At 31.6% G+C, this 10,880-nt stretch overlaps 1 long non-coding RNA gene across 2 annotated transcripts; it reads right to left on the minus strand.

Moving 5' to 3' along the window:
- Positions 1-38: 38 nt before the first annotated feature.
- LOC143083744 (uncharacterized) lies at positions 39-3,450 on the minus strand. Of its 2 annotated transcripts, XR_012980867.1 has the most exons (3): positions 3,430-3,450; positions 1,429-1,516; positions 39-790 (listed from the first exon to the last, which is right to left on the minus strand). It is a non-coding gene; the product is annotated as an uncharacterized LOC143083744 (long non-coding RNA). The 2 variants fall into 2 exon arrangements; XR_012980866.1 differs by lacking the exon at positions 3,430-3,450 and having other exon boundaries at positions 1,429-1,911.
- Between the last annotated feature and the right edge of the window lie 7,430 nt (positions 3,451-10,880).

Below are 10,880 nucleotides of genomic sequence, written 5' to 3' on the forward strand. Positions count from 1 at the left end.
TACAAGACTGTATAGTTGATGCAAATGATATTCAAAACTTTCATAAATGTTTGACTCAACATTTTAATGACATTGAAAATTGATAAAGTCTGACTGTTTAGATCTAGGTATTGTTCATACTTTTTATAAAATTTAACTATGATTAATGAAAAAAATTTGTAGCAAATGATTCTGTTTTCTTTGTAATTGTTTCAATGCAATACATTAATAAGCAACCAATTTGAATGTCATACCATTTGTGGTGTTCTAAAGAATTTGTTTATATATTCATGATATTTGCAGATTAAATAATAAAATATACACTTTTCGTGTTATTTTAAATTAAAATTTTCTTCTGTTTCAGCTTGTATACAATTTTCAATCCACTACGTAAGAATTCAGTGAATACATTATTCCATTCACTTTATAACATTTTCCTTCAATTCTAAGAGAAAACATTTTTGCAAATTGTTCTTCAATGATCTTCTTCCGTATATTTGATATGAGGGAGCGATATAAATGAGTGGATAAAACTGGTGTTCCTTTGTTCTGCATTCTCCTTTCTTTCGAATAATATATATAATATGTTGTTGCTTTTATGCAATAGTGTTTTTGTGTATCTATGATAGAACTCCATTTTGTTTATTGGCATTATCATGTGATAATGATGAAATTTCCTGTTTCTTTTTTTCAGGAAAGCACACATTCCAGTTCAAATTAATCCAATTATGCACTTTGTAAATAAATTTCAACTTTAAGTTTCCTCTTCAGTAATGACCTATTGATCATGAAAACCAAGATGTCTGATCACCTATAAATACACAAAATAAACAAATAAAATGTTATAAATGGAGAGAGAAACAGCAATAAATGTTTTTCATATGTATCTTTCTTTATTAAAATTCATTAAGTAAACTTGAAACTTGCGAAAAATAATTAGCTGTGATGTAGACTAGAAAGTATAAAACGCAAAATAAAGTAGTCGCGAAAAATTAGTTGATTTACATTAGTCCAGCATGTCCAGTCTGTGTTTGCAGGAAATTTACATCATAGGTTGCCATATTCCTATTGTGCCTGTCCAAAGTTCAGAGCCTGTAGTTTTTGTAAGTTTAGTCTGACACTAAAATTTAGTGGTTGTTGTTGTTGTTGTTTCATACCGGTTATATTTATTTTTTGTAATTTATTTTGTAATAAACTAGGCAATTAGTTTTACAGTTTGGACATGTTGGATTGTTTCAATTTTTCATCTTTGGGTCTTTTATAGCTGCCTTCTTTGGCTATAGGGTATGGATTTTCTCATTATTGAAGGCCGTCACAGGCCTACAATTGCTTTCTTAAAGCCATGATAGTTTTCATATTTAATATACCACATCTTTTAATTTTTATAGTAATCATGATCATCATCTTTCAAGTTCAACAACTTTAAAAAATAAATAAAAGTGGCCTTACCATTTAGGTTTAGTTTGCTTCTGCAAATTTTAAATTGCCTATCATTTCTGCTGTTTATAATTTCTCTGTATCTTCTATAGTTCTTGTCCTATACATAAAAGAGTAAAAGTTATTATTGAATGGCATCTTGCATCAATATTTTTTTTTGCTGTTTAATGTACATGATGTATATTAATGTGTGTTTAATAAGAAGAGTGCACACGCTGAAATGTCTCGCCTTCTTTTACTAATCATTGATAATATGTTGATAGTCCTAAGTATAAAGCTTTATCACAACTGTCACATAAACTTAACATTAACCAAGATAAATAAATAAAGACTAATGAACCATGAGAATGAGGTCAATGTCAGATGAACCATGCCAGGCAGACATATACAGCTAACAAGGCTTCAATGCAACAATTATAGTTGACCTATTACTTATAGTTTAAGAAAAATAGACCAAATCACAAAAACACTGATCAATGAACCGTGAAAATGAGATCAAGGTCAGATGACATCATCCCACTAGACATGTACACCTTACAATCATTTCATACAACAAATATAGTAGACCTATTGCATAAAGTATGAGAAAAACAGACCAAAACACAAAAACTTAACTATAACCGCTGAACCATGAAAATTGTCATAAATAGCATAGACACCTCTTAGTTTTGAGAACAACATGCGTTAATTGTGCAAGTATAATCATTGATAAATCATGCACAAGATTGACTTTTTTTAAAAAGCCTATATATTGAAATTTTCTGAAAATATTGCATGCATTTATTAATATGACCAATTTCAAGAAATGCGCAAAGATGTGAGATGATTTATATAATTGTAATTTCAGGAATTTACAGTAAAGGCTTTCATCCCCACTGCATTTTGCACTTTTCCCACGTCAGGAGCCAGAAGTTATGGCCTTTGTGACCTTTGTATGATTTTTATTTTAGTTTCTTTTTTAATATCAAAGAGTTTAATATGACGTCCATTATCACTCAACTAGTATACATTTTTGTTTAATGGCAAGCTAAAGCATGCCTCACAGGCAGGGATCCAGGAGGGTCTGAGGGTTGGACATGTTGGAACCCCCCTTTCTACATTGTTCTTTATTGGACGATCAATGCATTTGAATTTTAAAATTAACACCATTCGAACGTAAATATATTTCAAAATTAAGATGCTGCAATGTACAATCCCAGTAGAGCTGGGAAGATGGTATAAGTCATTCCAAAAGAAGAAAGGACATGCAATCTGTGTTTAACTGCAATTGGCAATGAATTCCATTATTTATTTGAATGCAATTCTTTATTAGTTAAAAAATATCAGAAATCAGCATATTCCAGAGTACTATGTGAAATATCAGAATTAAGCAAAAATGAAAGGACTAACTGTCATTGACAAATATTAACTTATTATTTAAAAATGTGTCTATATTCATTTCAAAGTTAACTAAAATATTATAATGTTAAAATATTATAATAAAGTAATTTTCCAATATTTTATTTCTAAGTTGTTTTATTTTTTTTTTAATTGTATGTGATTGTATTTTGTAATTTACCTCTTGTTTCACATGTCAATGTGACGGAGTGTTTTTCAAAAAAAGCATATTGTATTGAATGGGGACATGAAGTTGGACCCCCCCCCCCCATTTGTCTTTGGTTAGGAACCCCTCCTCGGGTTGTGGGATTTTCTCGTTGCATTGAAGACCCATTGGTGCCCTTTGCATGGCTGCTATCTGCTCTTTGGTCTTTTGATACATTCCCCATTTACATTTCGATTTTATATTCAGTTCTATTATAAATGTGAGACTTCTTGTTGATTTGGTTTCACATTTCGGCTTCGTCAGAGGAAAGCGTTCCAGAAATAAAATAGCCTTGCAAGACGTCATAATTATTTGGACTAGATTTTCACCACCATCAACATTGTAAAGCTTGTCTCACTGTGGAAGAAATGAGTTTGGCGCGTTTACAAAAATATAATTGTCTGTGCTGACAGGGGAGTGTGTGTGCATACCATTATTTAAATTTTCTAAACTGTCAGACCTCGAGTGCTGCTTTACAAAAACGATCAACTTACAAGTAATGTAGGGGAAGGAAACTAGCTAAAAAGACCAAAAATAAGCCACAACTAATGGGGTCTCATTGGGGGTTCTGTTCACGGATCTCGCTTTATAGTTACTATTTATTTTTTTTAGATTCCCGCATCCCGCTTACACTATGTAAGTAAACAATTCTAATATTTTTGTAATTTCCTATGTCCCGCTAAACTTCATTTCCAGTTTTCACGGCACAATAATTTGACTATTAGTGACACTAAGTACTGTGGTATTTTCAGTGGGTATTTTACCAATAAGCTAGGCCATATATTTCGGTGTGTAGAAATACCGCAAAGGAATTCTTAATGGTACTGACTAAGAAGAAAGTTTTTGCATTAAGGACACCAGAGACATATATACACATGTGTATATATGTCTCTGAGGACACTAAAACGATGTTTTTAGATCACAGAGAATATGGATATATAGGAGGATATGATTAAATACCTAATATCTGTAAAGTTAGGTATCAATAGATATTGTAATTTTGAAGTTAAATGACTTTTTAATCAACGCGTGCCACTCGGCACGTGACCAACGGCTTATTGCAAATTCACTAATCATCATGTTCAATCAACCTAATCCAATAATCTTTTTATCGTTACTTATTGATTAATTAATGGTTGTTGTTGAATAAACCTAACGGTTTAGCGTGGTAAAATTTCAAGTTTATGAAAGAAAAATAAAAAAAAAATGAATTTGGTGTTTTAAAACTTTGCCTTTGTTATATTTTGTTTTTAAGGAAATTGCTATGCAAGCTTTTTTTTAAATTAAAGAACCCTATTTTGAGATACAAATTGAGACAAAAATGCTTTTGAGATTTCGTTTCCTTGTTAAGGTAACACGATACCGAATGGCATATCTCCCGATTTCCAAATTTTTTGGCACACGTGTTCTTTGAATCGAGTTACATTGGAATATGTAATAAAAAATGGGGGTCACCATTTTTGTTTTCTTGGTATTTTCACATGAAAACGTCAATTTTGGCGACAAATTTACATAGGTATATAGGGGAAATGCCTATTTTCGGCTTACTTTTATAGATTTGCCAATGAATGGCTATGTTCTTATATACGGAGAACAACAAAAAACTAACATAATATCCAAGATTGCAAGCTGAATGCAAACACGTATAGAAAATCATATGTCACTCACCATCCTTGTTTTTGAGATAAATGGCTTCAAAGTTGATGGATACTCTTAGAATTTGACCGAAAACGTGTGACGTTCTTGAATACAGAAGGTAACGTGATTTCTACTCAGAGATATGGAAAATAAAATATGTGTCGGGATCTGAATGGTGTTTATTTTATTTTCATTTCCCGTGTTGGGTTTCGTAAATTCCCTAGTAATGCAATATAAAATTCTACTGATACTTATTTCGTCCTGCACATTGAAATGTCACTCACATGAATTAACATTAATCTCGTCTGATTTTCACACCAAACGAGCATAATATACTTGAAACTTGCTTGAACTGGTTGATTCCACGTGAATCTTATGATAATAATTCATGAAGAAATCACCGGAATTTGGTACATGTTAAATTTACGTAAATTTTTAAAATAAGATTATTCCAATAATATCTTTATTCTGAGATTTAATTAAAATCATGAAAAAACCTTCATATTTTTGTAAAGAACACGTGAAAATAACATGAAATTTTTACGCGTGATTCAGTGAATTACTGAGTTTTTTCAATTTAACTCCATCAATGTCATCAATGGTGGTATCATTGCTTCACCCATGCAGATATAGAGTATACTTTAAAAACTTGATTCAGTTAACAGTTGCTCGGTTTTTGATGGTCGTTAAATGTTCAGAGGCAAATAGTTCATGCATTTTCGGGACGATACATTACAATTTTGAAAACAGTTGTTTATAAAAGACACATTTGATGCACCAGTCAAAAAAGGTTTAACATTCTGTTTGTTGTGAAATCTATGAGAGAAAATAATGATCCTGAAAAAATACATTCTAAAAAATGAAATAACAAACTCAAAGAAAAATTCAAAACTTATATTCTTGACTTTCTACGTACATTCGTATAGTGTACTCTGCGTGGTGTAAATTTTTATGTGCGAGTTGGTTGCTTTTCAAGTTGGAAAAACATTGTAAAATGTATGCAAAATTTCACAAAGTTCAACAGTCTGTCATTTGTGGAAAATTATTTACAAAACAAATCTTGAGATTATATATGCATTCTTTAAAGTAAAACAAACTGCGAAATATAAAAGTTCCAGCTTGAAATTCCACATGTTGGAGATGTAAGCCGGAGTATGTGCTCTGCGTGCCTTCTGTTTTTGATTAAAATGCCTATTCCAGCAATCTGCCATGAACAAAAAATACAGAAAATCCAGACAGTGGCGGATCCAGGAATTTTCGTAAGTGGGGGCCCGCTCAAGTCACGCTTCAATTATTCCCTATATAAGCAACCAAATTTTTCCCCAAAAAAGGGGGGCGGGCTCCCTTGGCCCTCTCCCTAAATCCGCCTCTGCCAGACGATATGTCACATTGTGCACCTTTAATATGAGTAGTAACACCAGGTTCATAATTTAAACCTGAAGCAAAAAGACTACGAAGTACGGGATTGACGATCAACCGGACATGGGTGAAACTATACGATGATACGTGCTCTACTAGTATTTTGGTGACAAAACATATTTTTGATTATCATCAATATGCAGTTCATATAATGGAAAGGTAATTTGGAGATCTAAAATGAAGCAGCAATGTAAGCAAGCTGACATTTCCGTCATTTTGTCTTTGATGGAAAGTTGATTAATTGGCAATTTTACCTCACTTCCTTATTTCATTATGGTTTGAATTTTCTCCAGAAGAACAAAAGTTATAAGACTTAAACAAATATGTATTAGACCGTTGGTTTTCCCGTTTGAATGGTTTTACACTAGTAATTTTGGGGCCCTTTATAGCTTGTTGTTCGGTGTGAGCCAAGGCTCCGTGTTGAAGGCCGTGTATGGAGAGTTGTCTCATTGGCACTCACACCACATCTTCCTATATCTATATAAGAGACTGAAATTTTACTGTGATAATTATACTCCACATACTCATCTAAACTCTCCAATTTAGGGGCCTAACGTTCACTAAATGGCTACAAATTAGAAATAAAAAGATACTCGTCCAATTAGCATTAATCACAATTTGCTTGATGTCTGGTTTTGATGTCGTTAAATGTCCATATGTTGCTTTCTTATTAAGTGCATATCCCATATCTCCATTTATCAATCTAACAGAAAACTGTTGTACATATTACATATTCCATATACTTTTTCTTTGTATTTGTACCTTTACAAATAAAGTCTCATGTTACCCAACTTCCATAATGAGCAAGCAGTAACGTAGATAAGTCTTTGTGCGTAAATGTTCGTAAAACTTTGTCGATTTCTTTTGAAAAAAATAAGAGTCAATGATCTAAATTTTAACAACTAAAGTTTCAAGTGGCGGTTGTAAATTGTAGGATTGATTGCTGGTTGCTTAAAGTCCAGTGGCAAATATTTTATGCATGTTCAGGACGAGAACACGTTTACAATAAATAATACATCCTACAGAGCCAAATGGACGCCCCACTTTGGAAGCATTTTACTGCCGGTCGGAATAAGACCAAGAGACCATATTTCTATCTCTAGTCACCCTTGGGTGTAAATTGTAGGATATACACAAATATAAAAATTATGTACATTGTCAGAAATATAAAATGTACATCTATATATAAATAGTATATTTATCCACACAAAGAAATACATACAGTTCTTTTTTTTTCACATGTATATAGATCTACATGAACGTTGCATGCTTGTTCTAAAAACTCCTTTTAAAAAGGGGGGCGATACGGCGTGCATGAAGAATAAGTATTTATTGCAAAAATAAACCAAGAATATTAAAATAAAGTAATACATGTAAAACACAGTCTATTATGCATCGGAACATATATAGATAAATCGTGCTTAAATTTCAAAGAAACAGAATATTTAAAAGTAAAGTAATACATTTTTAAAGATTAACAATGAGTAGTAGAATTGCCGGAAAACGATAAAACAAATTAGTTAACCGTTATATATTGCATCAAAACTCTCTGCACTCTGCATCTATAATAATTTTCCGTTAAAAATGTCACATAGTATTATTTTTAATTTACTTTGTGATTGCAAAACCTGCTTCATTGGCTTGTATGTTTGAACGTTATTCGATAACGTCAGGAACGGTAACTCGTGGCGTAACGTCATTCGGTATCGTGTTACCTTAACAACACAAGAGTTTACATATATTATCATTATACCTTGAATGAGTGACATATGCATGAGAGTATGTGGTGTCCGTGGGGTTCTTCAAAATCCGATTACAGAAGTAATATAGAAAAACTCCAAGAGGTAAAATTATATTACGTTTTAAAAAGAGACTATAAATCATAACTGTCTCCTATGAACAATAACTTTAAAACTGATGTCAATGCTTTTTTTTTAACAATTCATCTTTATTTCAACAATTGAAGATGAATACCATTTTATTTTATAATGTAATAAGTATCGTGATGTAAGAAATATAATTCACAATGTGTAGGCGCGAATCTAGAGCTTGAAGCGGAGGTTTGGGGGAGGGGGTACGTGATAAATGTTTAGAATACTAGAGAAGTTTTCTTGTTATATAAAACCATATGTTTTTTCAATAAATGGCAAATTTTTTGTTCATCCGGCATATGGTTACTCTAAATAAACTTTTGATTAGTTTAATTATTTGATTACAGATCGTATCTACCCGTTTTGCAATTGCTGTATCACCCTAAATGAGGCTAATAAAGATATGTATAATAAAATATAGAGGTAGCAGTCTTGGATTGTCTTAATTAAATCCTTTGATCCTCTAATTATCAAGTTACCCTCTGGCCAATGTAATTATGACTTGTGTATATTTAAAGAAGTTACTATATATATCTTTATGCTCATAAAGCAAATGCATTACATCGGTACAGAGATAACAAATACAACAATAAATATTTACAATATGTACAAAACAAGCGAGAAATGTTACAAAAGTTACAAGCCAGGAGTACAAGCACGGGCCGACAAACACAAGTATTTATATTTTCTATAAAAAAAACAAAGCTTCTTCAGAACTGGTTTTCTTGTACTTGACATAACTTCAGAGAATTTAACTGTATTTTGCCGTTTTGTAAAATATGCAGTTAAAAACTCTTTTCGTTTTTGATTGAAAAATTTGCATTCAAATATAAAATGATATTCGTCACCTATTTGTCGATTGTTACATAGACTGCAAAAGCGGTTTTCTCTGATTACGTTTTGCCATCTTCCTGTTTCAATCGGCAACTTAGTATTAGTCGTTTGAAACCGACAAAACACAATAGCGTCTTTGAAGTCCAAAATATTAAAATATTCTTCAATTTCAAGTTTTTCTTAAAATTTTTGTAGTTTATACCTTTTGACGAATTTTGAATGAGGGAATTCCAGTTCTGAATATATTGATCTAGCAATCTCTGCTTTATGACAGTTTTTAACCATTCTTTATTAACAAAATTTTGTGACTCCCATATGTTTGAGAAACCACAATCTTGAAACATTTTTTGTATAAACAAGATCCATTTTATCTGGTTATTATGTAGCGACAACGTGTCACCCTATTCAATATATAGTAAAGATAACATTAAAAAATATTTTAAGATTTTCAAGCGGTGTGGTTGGGTGTCACGTTGACATGGGGGGGGGGGGGGCTGGGTTCACCTTAATTATGATTAAAACATGTTTTTTGTACTGCCTCTAATCAACAGAAACTAAAATCTCATTAAAAATGAAAAATCAGAATATATTTTAATATAAAATTTGTAGAACAGTAGTTAAGTATCCCATAAAACATAATGAATCATTATGTATACATGCAGAGATCAAAGCAGGAAAGATATAGTCAATAGAATCTATTTGCATTTGCCTATGTTCTATCCTTATAAAACCTTGCTGTGAGGCATGGTCCCTGACATCAGAAAAATGAATGAAGTATTGGCAACTGGACGTTAAGCAACCAAATATAAATCCTCACTTTTCCGTGAAGTGTTCACAATTATTTGTCTTTTTAAAATTAAAAGGATTAAAAATTCCCAAACTGAAAAGAGTTGAAAATACTTTATTACTTTAGAAGTAAAAATTATAACAGACAGAATAAATACGGCAGAAACAAACAAATGGGAAAAAAATAGAGAACAATTTAAAATACCATATATACATGTTTAAACAGTATACTAGCAGATTATGAACGGGTCAAGGTTGAGCGAACGTGAATTTCTACCTATTACACTAAAAAGGTGACAATCAATTTTTTTAGGCACGTGTCGAATACACATTCGATAACTTTCTAATTAAAAAAAGGTATAATTGTAAAATTTAAAATTATGAATTTTTAAAAGTCTATTTTTATATGCCATGTCCTTTGTAACAGTTGTATCATTCCATCAGGTCCTTAGTGCACATTTTTGTTCTTAGTGCACTAAGGAGATCCTTTGCGGTATTACTACGGACCCCATATATTTGGAACTGTTCAAAATACTGTACATTATAGGTACGTGTATCAGATTGAACAATAATTGTCATATATATAAAAAGAATAGGTAATCTGGTATGAAATATGTCCACTGGAACGACCGTGCAAGTGCTATATATATATTATAGCCAGTCAAGGTCGTTAAAAACTTCCATTTGTTGTTGACCACTGAAAATAAGCTCTTGAATACACGAATCCCCGTTTTATTAATGCCAAATTTATTTGTTAGTATTTCTTATTCTTTTTCTTATGATTTTATCATATTTTTTTTGTGAAATTTTCTGTGTGGTTGAACATGAAATTGCCTCCGATGCTACAAAGAAAATTTGTTTAATGTCAAATGTTGCAATATATGCTAAGTATTACACGTGGACAGGATGTTCCCCAAAAAATAAGTTATACACACCCCAAGGGTACACGCTAGTGTCATATGGAAAATTACTGGGTCACCTGTAAGATGGTAATCAGCCATGCAACTAATCAGGTTACTTAACTGACCATGTCACTTCAATTTAAAGTTTATCGGTAGATCAAAATGATAAATTCGTTTTAATTAAACATTTCAGATCTAAAGGATTTATCATTATAATGAAGTGAAATAATTAGACCATATCGTATTATTTTCAAAAGATTATTTATTTTCATATTTTTTTTATCTATGCCGGGAAAGAATTGAAAACTGTATTTATAATTTTTAAATTTATTTTATAAAAATCCGTGTAGGTCTCATGAAATGGAACCCACGCATTCCTACTTAAGATTTATAAAGGAGTAGGTTCAGTAAGACCCCTTTTCGGCCCCAAAA

The sequence above is a fragment of the Mytilus galloprovincialis genome, chromosome 7 (genome assembly GCF_965363235.1).
Source record: "Mytilus galloprovincialis chromosome 7, xbMytGall1.hap1.1, whole genome shotgun sequence".
Lineage (NCBI taxonomy): Eukaryota > Metazoa > Mollusca > Bivalvia > Mytilida > Mytilidae > Mytilus > Mytilus galloprovincialis.